The 16,619-nt window shown below is 40.7% G+C and overlaps 1 protein-coding gene across 2 annotated transcripts in view; it reads right to left on the bottom strand.

Annotated features, from left to right (window-relative positions):
• The window catches only part of FBN1 (fibrillin 1), a 259,234-nt gene that overhangs the window by 186,613 nt on the left and 56,002 nt on the right, over window positions 1-16,619 (bottom strand). The gene's annotated exons all lie outside the window — the stretch shown is intronic.

The following is a 16,619-nucleotide window of genomic DNA, read 5'->3' on the forward strand; positions in this document are numbered from 1 at the left end:
TGCTTGTGGGCAAGTGTCTATTATCTAGCTCTCACTGTTTTAGATTGCCACATCCATCCTCTTATATTTCACTGCTGGCCTTTTTATGAACAGACAAGTTCATTTCCCCTTCTGTGTCTATGTGTCAGTAAAAGCAAACAGATCCTTTTAATAACCTTTGGCTAGTTGTTGGGAGAGCAAATGCTTTTCAGGGCCACGGTCATCATTATATTATGCAGAAAGGGGTTTCCACTCCCCCTTTACTTTCTCCTCCTTTTATTACCACTTGCACTATTGCAGTTTCAGCCTTTGTGGCAATTACAACAGTTGGGTGTGTTTTGAAGAAAAGCACATGGTTGACATTATATCCAGCTAAGAATGTTGGGCTTCATCGGAATAGAGGATCCAAAAAATACGCTGTTCAAGTAAAATAACAAAACTTCTAAGGGGAAAGAATGATCACAATAGGGCCTCTAAGTTTAGAGCTAACTTCAGTGCTGTATGCAAATTTTATGATGCCATTTTTTAAAGAAATACTTAGGGATACACTGATGGAACAAAGATACAAACCTCAGCCATTCTTGCTCATTACCCAAAAGATAGATAAACATTGGAACTTATTCCTCGTCCTTGAATCTCAATTGGGTCTCACATCCTATTGCCTTCATACCCCACCCCTCACAGCCACCTGAAAGAGCAGTTCCAGGAATTCCCCTCCGCCTGCTGCCCCCTACTCGACTCCCATCCCTAGCCTTCCTAAAACATAAAAAGGCCCAGCCCCTGGTGGTCAGGGCCTTCTGCCATGTATTCCATCATGTGTACTACAGCAGTTGGTCACCCACCTCTACGAATTTATTTTCTCTGAATAAATTTAGGTTGGCTATAAATTCGTACACTGCCTCCTCTCTATTCTATGCCTTCTCTGCTCTATGCCCTCTTTTTGGTGCCCCATGTGAAGAGGCACCAATCTGCAACTCTTTTTCTAACATACATTTAATAAAATACGTAAGATATATACACTGTGTAAAAAAATTAGTGGAAAAATGTGGTCCTGAGAAATTGAAAAACATACAAGGGTACTTCTAAAAGTTCATGGAAAATAAAATTAGAAGATAAATTTTAGTGCCATACATTTTTTAAATCCATGCATAGTTTTTTTTAATAACACACATTTTCCCTGAACTCTTTGAAGACCCTTTGTATTACATGTCAATGAATGAGGAGGATCAGCAATTTTTGAAAATTAATATTTTTGAGATAAGATATTTAGCTTACATTACAATACTATTTACGAAACATCAATTTTCAACTAAGATTATTCCCACTGTCATGAGAACAAGGATGTTAATGGCTAATATTTATTAATACTTATTAAACATGCTGAGAACTTTATGAGTTATTTCATTTAATCTTCCCAACAATCTCATCAAATAAGTATTCTCTTATCCCCACTGTACAGATTAGGAAACTGTGGCTGGGAGACGTGTGACGACTTGCCCAAGGCCCCACAACCAGCAATAGCAACATTTCTCTTCAGAGTCTGAGTTCTTGACCCATTTTCTAGGCATCATCAGCAATTTAAACACACACACATACAAAACTTTTCCTACTTAGGCATTTTCTTTTCTTTCTTTCTTTTTTTTTTTTTTTTTTTTTTTTTTTTTTTTTTTTTTTGACAGGCAGAGTAGACAGTGAGAGAGAGAGACAGAAATAAAGGTCTTCCTTTTCTATTGGTTCACCCCACAATGGCTGCTGCGGCCGGCACACCATGCTGATCTGAAGCCAGGAGCCAAGTGCTTCTCCTGGTGTCCCATGCGGGTGCAGGGCCCAAGCGCTTGGGCCATCCTCCGCTGCCTTCCTGAGCCACAGCTGAGAGCTGGACTGGAAGAAGAGCAACCAGGGCAGAATCTGGCACCCCGACCAGGACTAGAACCCAGGGTGCCGGCGTCACAGGTGGTGGATTAGCCTGTTGAGCTGCGGAGCCAGCCTCTACTTAGGCATTTTAAATCACAACACTAAAGTCATTGTCACTTGATATTGACAAGCTAGAATGAAGACTCCTTTGAGATATATTTTAGTTGTAAAACTAATCCCCCTATCATTTCCCCTCATTCATAAAAAGTAAAGAATAACAATCCAGGAGTTGTGCGAATGGGAGAGTCCTGTGCACACTTCAAGTCAGCTCAGTTAAAGGTTTTGATGACTTCCCAGATTTGTTGGCATTGGTTTGGTTTTGTGATAGCCTGTTCTGCTCGGCAACGGGAAAAACAGTGCAGAAAGAAATGAGGCCTAAATAAGGTCTGAAAAGAAAGAGCCTTGTCCCGCTCCAAATTATGTTATTTGAAAAAAATTACAGGATTTTCTACAGTGTTTAAGGGTTGTTTTCCACAAAGGGGACAATTCAAATTCTAGGACACACTACTTTCCAAAGCTGGTTTTAAATCACTAAGATGCTAGGTATGATTCTGCTTTTATTTTTCCCATTGTGTAGGAAAGTTCCAAAATATTCTCCACTTTTCAAGTGAAGTTTATAAATCATTACACAAAGACTGAATCAAAATTTACCTCTGGAGGGCTCTGACTTGGCCTCAGTCTTTAAAAGTTCACTCGTTTCACAGAAAATACCATTGGCATCCCTGTTATGAGAATTTCCACTGGAACTTCAGGGAAGAAACGCTGCTGTAAAAGCTACCGCATGTTGGGGCTGGTGTCGTGCTACAGCTGGGTAAGCTGCTGCCTGCCCTGCTGGCAAGCCATAGCTGAGCAACAGTTCAAGTTCTGGCTGCTTCGTTTCCAATCTAGCTCCCTGCTAACGCACCTGGGAAAGCAACGGAAGAATGGCTCAAGTACGTGGGCCCCTGCCACCCACATGGGAGACCCAGATGGAGTTTCTGGCTTTGGCCTGGCCCAGACCCAGCCACGGTGGCCACTGAGGGAATGAACTAGCAGATGGAAGTTCACTCGTTCTCTTCTCTCTTTCTCTTTTTTCCATTACTCTGCCTTTCAAATAAATAAGTCTTTTTTATTTTTTTTAAACTCAGAGTTACAGAGAGAGGGAGAGGGAGAGACAGAGAGGAGACAGAGAGAGAGACAGAGACAGAGAGAGAGAGAGAGAGAGAGAGCGAGATCTACCATCTGCTGGTTCACTCCCCAGATAGCTGCAATGGCAGGGCCTGGACCAGGCTGAAGCCAGGAGCCAGGAGCTTCTTCCAGTCTCCCACATTGGTGTAAGGGCCTAAGCACTTGGGCCATCTTCTACTGCTTTCTCAGGTGCATTAGCAGGGAGCTGGATTAGAAGTGGAGCAGCTGGGATTTGAACCAGCATCCAACTGGAATGCCAGCGTCGGAAGCAGCAGCTTTACTGCTACACTACAACTCCAACATATCTTTTTTTTTCCCCTTTGGGAAAAAAAAAAAAAAGGAAAAGCTAGTGCGTGTTTACAAAAACATTTTCAATTTGGGTAAAAGCTTCCTCCAACCTGGAGGCCTTCTCTTTTAACCTGTTCAGTGTCCTACAACAGTGATTCGACAATGCCTCCCACGAGAGGGCAGGTGAGACATGCAGGGCCCTGCAGACACAGGCGTGGACGTGGACTAGATTATGAGTTGAAATATTAGAGAATCTTTGTATCCCAAGACATATCTCAACCTGCTGTTTACATATAAACCTCTTCTGAAACAGCCCAGAGAAGATGGATTATTGTGGAAAGCATGTAGTAGGAAAGCTATAGAATTTTTTTTTTCATGTGCTTTATGGAATGGGCTTACCATACATTTCAATTGTATCTTTATTCCTATTGCCATATGAAACACAGATGGATATGTAAATACTGTTGTTCAGAGGACCTTTTCTTAAGATGGTGAATGAAACAGATATGGTTAGCATTGAAACACTACAGCTTACTGCTATGGTTTGAGTACGTCTCCCTAAGGATTCATGCTTTGGAAGCTCGGTCCTCAGCGTGAGTGACAATGCTGAGAAGTGGTTAAGTCATTGGGGACCTTGCCCTCAGAAAGTGAAAGCCTTGTTCTCATGGGAACCCAGTTAACTCCTGCAGGTTGTCACAAAATAAGATTGCTCTCCCGTTCCTGTCTCAACACAGACCCTCTTCTGCAAGTACTCTCACCGTCATGACACCCTCTCTTATGAGGCCCTCCCCAGGAGCTGAATCCATGGGCTGTCTGATCTCCATCTTTCAGGCTCCAAGACTGTGAACTAAATGAATGTCTTTCCTTTATAAAGGACCCAGCCTTGGCCAGCGCCGCGGCTCACTAGGCTAATCCTCCGCCTTGCGGCGCCGGCACACCAGGTTCTAGTCCCGTTCAGGGCGCCAGATTCTGTCCCGGTTGCCCCTCTTCCAAGCCAGCTCTCTGCTGTGGCCAGGGAGTGCAGTGGAGGATGGCCCAGGTGCTTGGGCCCTGCACCCCATGGGAGACCAGGAGAAGTACCTGGCTCCTGCCATTGGATCAGCGCGGTGTGCCGGCTGCAGCGCACCAGCCGCGGAGGCCATTGGAGGGTGAACCAATGGCAAAGGAAGACCTTTCTCTCTCTCTCTCTCTCTCTCTCTCACTGTCCACTCTGCCTGTCACAAAAAAAAAAAAAAAAAAAGACCCAGCCTCAGCAACTTTGTTGTGCCAACAGAAAGCAAACTAATACATGCATCATTCTCAAGCATCCACAGTTACATTAATCAACAGATATTTAATATCTACTCTCCACAGCAGGGGGCTTGGTACTAATGAGACAGTAAGAAGATCAGACGTAGATCTATGGGGAAAATCAGTGTCTTATTATCCCCCAAAATAGATTAATACATTTTATAATTCCCATATTATGGGACAGATAGGCCAAATTTACTTTTTAAAGAAAACACTGAAAACAATACATACACAAAGATTCTGTATTTTAAAAATTAATACATCATTTATGATACATTCAGTAAATACAACATTTAAGGAAACTTAAAATATTTTAACTTGCTGATAAAACTTCTTTAAATCCATAAAACAGGATTCTAGAAGATTTTATGTTGATAGAAGTATCTCGGGGCCGGCACTGTGGCATAGCGGGTAAAGCCACTGCCTGCAGTGCTGGCATCCCATATGAGCGCTGGTCCAGGTCCTGGCTGCTCCAGTTCTGATCCAGCTCTCTGCCATGGCCTAGGAAAGCAGTAGAAGATGGCACAAGCCCTTGGGCCCATGCAGCCATGTGGGGGACCCAAAAGAAGCTCCTGGCTCCTGGCTTCAGATCAGTACAACTTGGGCCGTTTCAGCCAATTGGGGAGTGAACCAGCAAATGGAAGACCTTTCTCTCTCTCTCTCTCTCTCTCTCTCTCTCTCTGCCTGTCCTTATCTCTTGTGTAACTAACTTTTAAATAATTAAATAAATATCAAAAGAAAAGAAGTATCTCCAAACGAAAACCAATAAATGTATGTGGAAAAAAGTATTTCAAGAAAGTGAGAGGCTGGCACTGTGGCGCAGCAGGTTAAAGCCCCAGCCTGCGGTGCCAGCATCCCATATGGGTGCCGTTTCAAGTCCTGGTTGCTCCACTTGCCAACCAGCTCTCTGCTATGGCCTGGAAAAGCAGTAGAAAATGGCCTGTCCTTGGGCCCCTGCACCCATGTGGGAGACCTGGAAGAAGCTCCTGGCTTCTGGCCTCAGATCAGCTCAGCTCTGGCTGTTGTGGTCATTTGGGGAGTGAACCAGCAGATGGGAGACCTCTCTCTCTCTTTCTCTGGCTCTACCTCTCTCTGTAACTCTTTAAAAGAAATAAAATAAATCTTAAAAAAAAAGTGAATATACTCATTCCTGACCACTTAGCAAAATTACTGAAAATTATCAGTATATATAACCAAAAAAAGGACTGGGTCATTTAATTACTTTAAAATGTAATAAAATACAAGAATTCATTAGAGAAATAAAAATGCTTAATTGGCTGATGTAGTTCTTAAAGTGAATGACAAAAGCCAAAAGTTTAATAGATACCTGGACCAACTAATTGAAATGTGAATAGGGTCCAGGAAGCAGAAGTTGCTTGGATGTTGGTGGAAATGATTGGAGAGGGGAGGAGTCTTAAACTTGACATTGAAAGAAAAGGATTTAACCAGTCAATAAAAGGGAGCTTTAGCTATAAAAACATTTGATACTCCTAGTTCTAGAAATAATACCCCAAGGACTGATAGGAACAAGGATGGCAAACACATCAAATTATTATGAATCAGGAATCTGTCAGGACAGTATGAGAGACTCCAGTTTTGCCGAGGTGACACATTAAAATATTTGGGAACCAATCCTCAGGGGTTGAGCACTTTATCCAGCACTTATATGACCAAATGGAATGACTGGCTACATAACAAAGGTCTTCCTCCAAAATCTTCTAGATATTTAGACAAATAATCATCTTCAGAATGAGAATCATATATGGATTTCAAGTATCCACTGAGAAGACAAAGATGTTGCCATAAAGATGTCAAATGATTTTCAAAATGGCTATCAAAATAATCAGAATCCAGATCTTCAGGATATGGGTGTTAAAGGTGTTAAGGGAGAAAATGCGTGTGTGTGTGTGTTGGGGGGGATTGTACAATTGATGGATCTGGGAGTCAGTGTTGCAGCAAAGTGAAAGTGGGTTAAGCCACTGCCTGCAGCATCGGCATCCCATATGGGTGATAGTTCAAGTCCCAGCTGCTCTACTTCCAATCCAGCTCCCTGCTAATGGCCTGGGAAAAGCAGCAGACAACAGCCCAAGTGTTTGGGACCCTGCCACACTTGTGGGAGAATGAGATAAAGCTTATGGATTTGTGGAGTGAACCAGCAGATGGAAGACTCCCTCTCAGAAGATTCTCTCTCTCTGTCTCTCTCTCCCTCTCTCTCTAACTCTGTCTTGCAAATAAATAAATAAATCTTTTTAAAAATTAACGTGTTTGGAAATTCTGGGTTAAACAAAGTCAAAACAGTTTCTTGCAGGACTCCCAAGAGCTAATGTGCTAATACTGCCTAGTGCCTCTCCAAGAAGAGAACATGGTATAGAGTTTCCAAGATGATATGGACCATGGAAACTTCATTTCATGGAACCTCCCATGGGACCAATGTTCTACAAAAAGTACTTTGGCACATCATCTGGACCATGAAGCCCCATATTTTTGTCCAATATACATTCAGAAACCAAAAACAGCATAGACTCTCTAGAGACCAGAACTCCTGAGGAACATAAACACCAAGTGTTCTGAAATACTCTCAATTGAGCATATAAAATTGGTAAGGGTCTCCAGACTACTATCCTTAAGATTCAGCTCAAACTGTTTCAAAAATAGACTAGTCCTTTCACTAAATTATACGCACAAAGAGGAATTTTTAAAAATCCCATTATCCTGCCTCAAATGGAATTTGTGCCACAGCTCAGTGTAGAAGAATGGAAGGCCACCACAGGAAGACTTGTAATAGCCCTTTTCTTCTTTAAATTTAATTGAGCTGATATTGTATCCCCAAAGTATGAAAGCTAGCTTTACTCTTTAAAAAAAAAAAAAAAAAAGACTTATTCGTTTATTCGAAAGGCAGAGTTACAGAGAAAGACAGGGAGGGAGACAGAGAGAGAGAGAGCTGGTTCACTTCCCAAATGGCCAGGGTTGGGCCAGGCCAAAGCCAGGAGCCTGGAGCTTCTTCCAGGCCTCCCACATGGGTACAGGGCCCCCAAAACTTCAGCCATCTTTCACTACTTTTCTAGGTGTAAGAGCAGGCAGCTGGATTGGAAGTATAGGATCAGGGACTAGAACTGGTGCCCATCTGGGATGCCAGCATCACAGGTAGTGGCTTAACCGCAATGCCAGTCCCTCCTTTTACCTTTTACAAAAGCCAGTATGAGCTTAAAAAAAATAGAAAATAAAGTCAACAACAAAGTCTTCGAAGATGAAATCATGACACCAGATTTTCCATCAACTGAAATGGCTATATTAAATTATTCACTTTAATAATGTAAGAGGATATAAAGGAAGTTGCAGTTGGAGAACAAAAGAAAAGTAACATTCGAAGTCAAGTGGGAAACAATGAGGCCTAATCTCCAAGGATATGATGATGATCTTGCATATCAAGAGTATTACAGTGTTCAAAGGAATAAGAGATGGGAGGGAGGGGTGTCTGGGTGAGGGCTGGAGTGTCACAAACGCTTCCTGGGAAATCGCAAGAGTGCCACTTTAAGAAGCCAAGCCATGAGGAGGACTTTGGGGAGACTGCTCAGGTTACACGCTAAGCATCCACTGTACTCCGGAAGACACAGTACATCAGGAACTATCAACTGCTGGGAAACAGGCTGGCAGAAAGCTCCCAAGCAGATTCTAGGGAGGGTTCACAACTATGTCAAAACTGGCAATTTATTGTTGCAAAAAACACATGTGTGTTTCCCACCAACGCGTTGTGAGCCACTACAAAAAAAAAGCTGATATGGGATGAGCTTGGGTCCCTTCCCAGAAGGCTGCTTAGGGTATCAAAGAGGGCTCACAAGGCAGGAGGTACCACTGAATACTTAGAGGTTAAAAAGGAGAATGTAAGCCACAGTAGAACACAGATGCCTCAGCCCACACTGAGACCTTATGGAGAAGAAATTCTGAAAGGATCCAAAGAATTTCATCCACCAGAAGAAGAACTAGCCAACAGAGGGGGCAAGATGGACAGCGAGCGGGAGATGGAAACAAGCTGCTTTCTCATTGCATCTTACCAGCCATGCTTGTTCATACTAGGTATGCACAGCCACCGCACACAGCTACTCAACAATAAAACAAGGACAGATGGAGTTCCTGGAACTATTTTAGGAAAATCAAGTTTATTCAAAGCCCACTTGTTGCCAAATGTTGCAATACCATGTTAGATGCATAGTAACATTTAGGGAATTCTGCCTCTGTTATCTACACGTTGTTATTTATTTAGAACCAACACCCAAAGTGAGGCTCATCAGGCTTCAACACATCTTAGTCACAGCAATGTAATGCTTCTTACCTTTTGGGAAGAAGAAAACGTATATGATTCTCGGAGCTTTGCCTTTTACAGGCACTTGGAGAATGAGCATTCGTCTATGGCATTTACACCGGGAACTCTAATAATGGCTATCTGAAATGTGAAATTAGTGTTGGAAACACTGCTTCATAAAATTTACCTCCATCCAGAGAAAAAAATAAATGAATCTCTTTTTTCATCAAGGTCTTTCAGAAAAACCCCCAGGTCAGGGTGGATGCCAGAAAAGCGCTCCTGAGGTACGTTGTATCTGTAGACTTGTTCATCTTCCTTATCTGCTACTTTGCATTCTTTGATCTATCTCTCATATTTCCTCCACCACAGGCGCGCGCGCACTCCCACACACACACTCTCTCTCTCTCTCTCTCTCTCTCCTGGTGACCACTGTTTTATTCTCCATCTCTGTATATTTCTTTTTAAAAAGTCCACATATAAGTGAGATCACGTAAGTTTTTCTTTCTGTTTCATTTATTTCCTTCAGCATAATGTTCCCCAAGTTCATCCATGTTGTCACAAATAGCAGGATCTCTTTCTTTTTTTTTTTTTAACTTTTATTTAATGAATATAAATTTCCAAAGTACAGCTTATGGAGGATCTCTTTCTTAAGGCTGAATAATATTCCATTGTACATGATGTTTCTTCAAAATATTCACAGAAGAGTAATGTTCCAAAAAAAAAACTACATATGGATTTTGAATTTTTTGAAATAATAAATTTATCTTTTAATCCCATTTTCCATAATTCTTTGAGGTATCCTCACCACATTTTCTTCCTCCATTCATTTGTTGGTGGGCACTTAGGCTGTTTCTATACCTTGGCTTTGTGGATAATTTTTTAAAAAGGTTCATTTATTTATTTGAAAGAGTTACACAGAGAGAAGGAGAGGGAGAGAGAGAGAGAGAGGTATTCCATCTGCTGGTTCACTCCCCAATTTGCCACAATGGCTGGAGCTACGCCTATCCAAAGCCAGGATCCAGGAGCTTCTTCTGGGTCTCCCACCAGGGTGCAGGGGCCCAAGGACTTGGGCCATCTTCCACTGCTTTCCCAGGCCATAGCAGAGAGCTGGATTGGAAGTGGAGCAGCCACAGCCGAGACTCGAACTGGCGCCCATATGGGATGCCGGCACTACAGGCGGTGGTTTTACCTGCTATGCCACAGCGCAGGCCCCATGAATAATGTTGAAATGACAACAATTTTTAAAAACTGCGTTGTATTAGGGATTTGTGTTAAGTAAGTTGATTTTAGCTGCTCTTGTCACAAAACAGTAACTATGTGAGATGACAGATATATTCATTTGCTTCACTGTGGTAGCCATTTATTATATGTATCCCATATATCATGCTAAAAATTCAAATTTACACAATTAAATATATTTTAAATAAAAGGAGAAAAAGCAGTTCCTATTTCCATGAAGCTCTTTAAGTAAGTGTGTCTAAGATATGTGTTAGTCCTCCCATTCACTAGACATAGTGTAGACATTGCACTTCACTAGACATAGCACTCTTGGGTTTACATAATAAATACTTATCAGCTGCCTAATATGATGGATTTTTGAAAACTGTCCAGTGCAATTACTAAAGAGATGTCTGTGAAAAATCAGCATTTTTATATCATCAGGGAAACCAAGGAGTGAGGATATCAGTTTCTCAAACATATATACAATAATGAATTGTAATCAACTTAGTTGTGGTTTGTTGCCACGAACCTTGCCAGCTCCATTAACACAGTAATTCCCTAGGAAGCAAGTGCTTACTCATAAGAGCTAATTTACTTTCCACTCTTCTGTTCTCTAAGGGACTATGGTTTATTTCCACTCTTTCATCTTTATCATACTCTACTTTTGCCCCCATTGTTTCCTTTCCTTAAAGTAACGGTGCAACAATGCTTCCCTTGCGCTTTATCTACTAATAGCCAGCATTTAAACCAACAGACCTCTTTCAGTCGGCAAAAATTCAAGCATTGTCTTCACACTGTAGACTCGGGTGGGAATTTAACACAGAACAAATGAACCACAATTTAGAAGAACTCATGAGTGTGCTGACACTCTGATGGTACATGATGAAGATCTGCAGATGGAGGAACCAGAGAGAAGCTCTTGCTGTTATAATTATTCTTGTTATTCTAAAAGGCTCAATTCTCTGGCTCACATGAAGTTTAATACTAAATTAATTCAATTCCATGTGCTTTATGAGCCACAACAGGAAATTATTTTCATTTTTTTTTAATCTAAGTCCATTGTTCACCCTAAACAGCTACAATTTTTGGCTATCCACTGTAGTTACTAAAATTAAAAGTAAATAATTTTGGACCACTTCTGAAAACTCACAATGCCTCCTCAAAAGAAACAAAATGGTCCCCTATCCTTTTGCACATGGTGCTGGCTCTACATAGGCATTTCCTAAAAGGAGGTTTCAAATATGTTTTCAACAATTGTAATATTGAAGGAAAACTGCATAACTTTCCATGAAAACTACATTGAATGATATATTCCGTTCATATGTCTATGTTTTGGCACATTGGTTTGGTTTTTTAGAGCTCATGCATGACGGTACCGCAAAATGTACATGGAAAATGGAATTAAAAGATAATAAAAGATAAAGTTTTTTTTGGTGCAAAAAAAGTTTAGATTTATTTATTTATTTGAAAGGCAGAGTTAGAAAGAGAGAGAGAGAGAGAGAGAGATGAACAGAGAGATCTTCCATTTCCTGGTTTACTGCCCAAATGGTCACAACAGCAGGAGATGGGTCTGTCTGAAGCCAGGAGCCAGAAGCTTCAGCAAGGTTTCCTACCTGGGCGCAGAGGCCCAAGCACTTGGGCCATCCTCTACTGCTTTCCCGGGTGCATTAGCAGGGAGCTGGATCAGAAGTGAAGCAGCTGGGACTCAAACCGGCACCCATATGGGATGCTAGTATCACAAGTGTTGGCTTTACCCACTATGCCATATTTTTTAATCCATGCATTTTTTTCCCATATTTCCCATCGAGACTTCTCATATAAGTCATCAAGCAGACAGAAATCACTCTCTTTACATGAGTAATTGGTGTCTTCAAATCAAGGAAATCAAACAGAGGAACCGCAGTCTCTGCATTAAGTATATCCTGATGACACGCAAGATCTTTTCTTCTGCATTTTAAAGTTATTTTAAATCAACGTTGCTCAACTTCACCTGGGAGGAAAGTACCTATCTGATCAAAATTTTTAATGCTGCTTTAAAAAAAATCATCTTTCTTTCATATTCACAGTCTTCAGCTTCTTCTCGTCATTCCTTAGAAAATTTTCTATGGTTACCTACACCCCCCTTCCCAGAAAGCCCAAGCACAGCACAGTGCTTATATCTACAGGCTTAGCACCTAAATGGACCAACTTCAGTTTCAACACTTAAACAAGCGATTTGATCTCTCTTTAACCTCTGCTTATATTCTATAAAATGAGACTCATTATAAGACTTTCCTCATAAGGTTACTGCAAAACACCAAGTCCAGGGCTCCGCACACTGCCTGGTCCACTGGGAGTGAGCAGCACATGCCAGCTGTAATCCTGCCTAGGGCCTTTGCATGATTTTTGTTCTCTCCTGACCTTCTGATGGGTCTAACAATTACCAAACTCTTTCTTCAACACCTTTGTGCCTTTGGCTTCTTTGACTTGGTGCTCTCCTAATTCTTTTGCTTCTCTTCGTGTGTTTGCAGCATTCTTCCCTCGTTTCTCTTCTTCCTCAAACCTGTTCATCATCACATGACCTCCCCCGGTCCCATCTCCAAGCTCAGATCTACCCCATCATCTGGCTCTGCTTTGTCAAGAACCTTGGGAAGTCTCATCCATGCAGACAATTCACTGTGCTTAATGCAAGAGCACTGAACAAGAGTGTTATGTTAATGGTCTATATTGTAAGGCAAGATGGCAAGAAGAAGTGTGATTCCACATGGTCTATTCTTGGCAGCAACTATAGCAATACACAACCAGCTTGTGTTGTCATTGCCAAAACAGGCAGTGACCTCATTTCAATATTCTGATAACAAATATAACATACTGTACCACAGAGCTTGGGCAATGATAAATTCTACTGGTTGCTCAAGGCCCAAGCAGAGAGAAGGCCCTGTGGGTTGGGGGAGGGATATACAACAAGAAAACAATAAATGTATATTTACAGGGACTTAAGAACAAAAAAAATGAAGGAAACTTGGTGTTTTTAAAAAAAACCACATGGGCTATGTGGCATAGTAGGCTAAGCCTCTGCCTGCAGCACTGGCATTCCATATGGGCACTGGTTCACGTCCCAGCTGCTCCTCTTCCAATCCAGCTCTCTACTATGACCTGGAAAAGCAGTGGAAGATGACCCAAGTCCTTGGGCCCCTGCACCCTGGTGAGAGACCCAGAAGAAGCTCCTGGCTCCTGGTTTTGGATTGGCCCAACTCCAGCCATTGTGGCCATCTGGGGAGTGAACCAACGGATTGAAGTCCTTACTCTCTATCTCTCCCTCTCTGTCTGTAACTCTACCTCTCAAAATAAAAAAAAAAATAAAACCTTTAGAAAAACATCCACATACATAAAGAGATGCAATCCTTAATAGAGGGTACAGCAGGAGTTAACAAACTTGAACGCCCACAGGAGCCAAGAAGCAAGTTCAATGAATGAAGTGAGCCAGATGTATCACAATAACGTGTGGTGGGGACTGTTAAAAATTGAAGAATGTATTGAAAGCTATTCCTATTCAGTTTTTAAAAAGTCAACACTGCAGGCCAAACAAGTTATAGATCTCAACTTTCCTCCCTCTGGATACAGAGAGGCCATTGCTACCTGCCCAATGAGACTGACTAAGCAACATGTTAAATATGTTTATCTTAAACATATTTATTATAAGAGCTATGAGCTTCAAGTGATACAACCTGACTTCATAAACTGACTGTATTTGTTGAATGAGAGTTATGATTCATAAATTCAAGCCTCCTTCCATCACACACCAAAATGCTATGATCATGGGTTATTAGGATTCACTTACCAGCCTAAAGAGATCCAAATCCTGCTAGTATCACTCCCTAAGGGTATTTCACATTTGCATTGGGTCTCTAAGATACTTGCAAATGTATAGAAATTCCAAGATGTCCCAGGGACAAAGATTTGTATTCTGATATACATTATATTACAATATAACTAATATTGTAAATATTCCCTTCTATATGAGTTACATCATAATGGGAAGTTTTTTGCTTTTGGTTTTATTGCCACTGGGTTTTGATCAAAACATACCTCTTTTTTGCATCCTTGTCAACTGAAAATGACACTTTTGTGGTCCTGAAAGATCATATTTCTGAAAGATGAGGCTGAATTCAATTAGGCATTGATATTGTGATAAGCTCTGGCTAGCATGAAGCCAATGAAAAATATACAGGACTGAGGACAAATAGACAAAAAGCAATTATTTACATGTGGTATTTGTCCATGTCCAATAATTATAAGTTTAGGTTTTCTGATGCTATAAATGAGTCTTATTCAAAATTTATTAGCATCAAGCATTATTATGCATCAAGCATTAAGACTGACTGACATGGGAATTAAAAAAGTAATGCATCTGCAATTATTGCTGGAGAATTTGAGCTCTGGGGAGGGAGAGGGAGGGAGATGGAAACTTGTTGTTTCAATGTAATTTGGTACATACAATGAAAAGGGTGTGGAGAGAGTGCTAGGGAAAATGCAGGGGGAGCAGCAAACTCAGCCCCCAGGAAGGGAGAAGAGAAACCTGTAAAAGCTTTCTAGAAGTTCATTTCCTAAAATAAAAATCTACATCCCAATCAAAACAGAATGCCATTAGCCTAGGTAGCTATCCTGTAACACACAACTTCAGAAATACACTAAATATACTATCAGAAGCCACACTGAATACTTCCTTCGCAGCAAGATTGTTTTGTCCAAACTCCATCCTACATTTTCACTCATCATTCTTAAAATCACAAACATGCATTTGAGTTTGAGATATCTAATCCTTTAAAGAGGAAAGCACATGACATTCATAAGAGCAGGAAACACTGAAGAGTCTATCACTGGAAGTTCAATTTTGGAATCAAAGAGATTGCCCCTCTCCCTTGTTTCCCTTCCACCATTGCAGGTCTACGACTGCACTTGTGGACAGAACCAGCTGAGAGTGATGATTAAAGGGTGCCTGCCTCCTGTTCTCCAATCTCCTTACCACCAATGCCGGCAAACCTGCCAGGTGGGGATGGATCTGATTTAGACAATCACCACTGTGAAGATTCCTTGGAGCTAACATCTATTTGCACCTTGCTGCTTATTTCTGGATAGCCTTTCTCCCTGAAGGGGCGGGGGGAGGGCAATTAAAGACACCACAAAACTGGGAGAAATCCCTGAGTAGTGGCCAGGTTTGATTAGCATTTTAGTGACTTAATCCATTCAATTCATTTCTTAATCTTAGGAAGGCATCTACTCTTTGAGGAAATAACTATGCAATGGTTCAATACCACACTGTATTTTAGACTGTTTTCCATCAATACCTAAATTCTGAGTCTCATTCTTTGTAGCAAGTTAAATGCCCTATAACTTCATGTTATTTTTAATTTTTCCAAAACAAATTAAACTCAGTATTACCATCTGAGAAATGACCTTCAAGTTACAGATTAACAGTTCTGATCTCCTACAACATCCTCACTGATTAAATAATAAGGCCACAAAATGATACTACCTGATAGACTCTGTTGTCTTTATTCCTCTAGAGAAATAGATACAAATATATAAATTACTTACCTATAAAATATAAAAATAAAAAAGTATATCTGTACAAGTTAAAGAGAAACAATATAAGGAGGAACCCTAAAAGGATACCAGAATGCAACACATAAGCCACGAGTCCATTATATATCAGCTGTCAACAAATACCATACAGTGGTCTCATGAACAGAGATACAATATTATTTATCCAGTAATAATAGCAATTGACCTAGAGTTACTTGCAAAAAGATGTACTACTGCTTTATTAATGAGTTTAGATTAACTTTTAGAAATAGAAACAGAAAAAAGTCTCACATAGCACTGTCTGCTGTTTTCTTTCTCTCTGCCATATGATTGAAATGACATATATCCAGCCTCTGCTTTTCAATCTTTACTTTCCAACTTAGAAAAACAACATCTTACTTGTAGGCAGTCACCTTTGTGCCTTCCTTTGACAAGTAAAACTGTATTCTGCAATGCTGGTGGTAGCAGGTGCTTTAGGAGGAGGGAGACAGCTGTCATTCACTAAATGTCTAGGTGCCAAGAATGCTACGGACTTTATTTATTTTAATCACTACATTGTGTATGATTTGATCATGTCATTCATCTAGAATAACAGCAGAGCTGTACTCCAGTCCAAAGTCTCTGATTCTACAACCTAAGTTTTATATAGCATCCCACCCTGGATAAATCCAGATTCATTTCCATTTGTTGAAATTATGAGCATTGAACTCTGAATCAGAGATATATTAGCTACTTCTTATCTGCTTTCAGCTTATATTAAGTACAAGAACTATTATTTATTGGGTTATAACAGATTTTATTAATATTTCTATTTATTGAAAATTTACTATGTTATCAAGAAATGCTTTATGTATACAGTCACAATTTATCTGCCAATAAACCTGTGATACAGTTT

Source organism: Oryctolagus cuniculus, chromosome 12 (genome assembly GCF_964237555.1).
Source record: "Oryctolagus cuniculus chromosome 12, mOryCun1.1, whole genome shotgun sequence".
NCBI classification, from domain to species: domain Eukaryota; kingdom Metazoa; phylum Chordata; class Mammalia; order Lagomorpha; family Leporidae; genus Oryctolagus; species Oryctolagus cuniculus.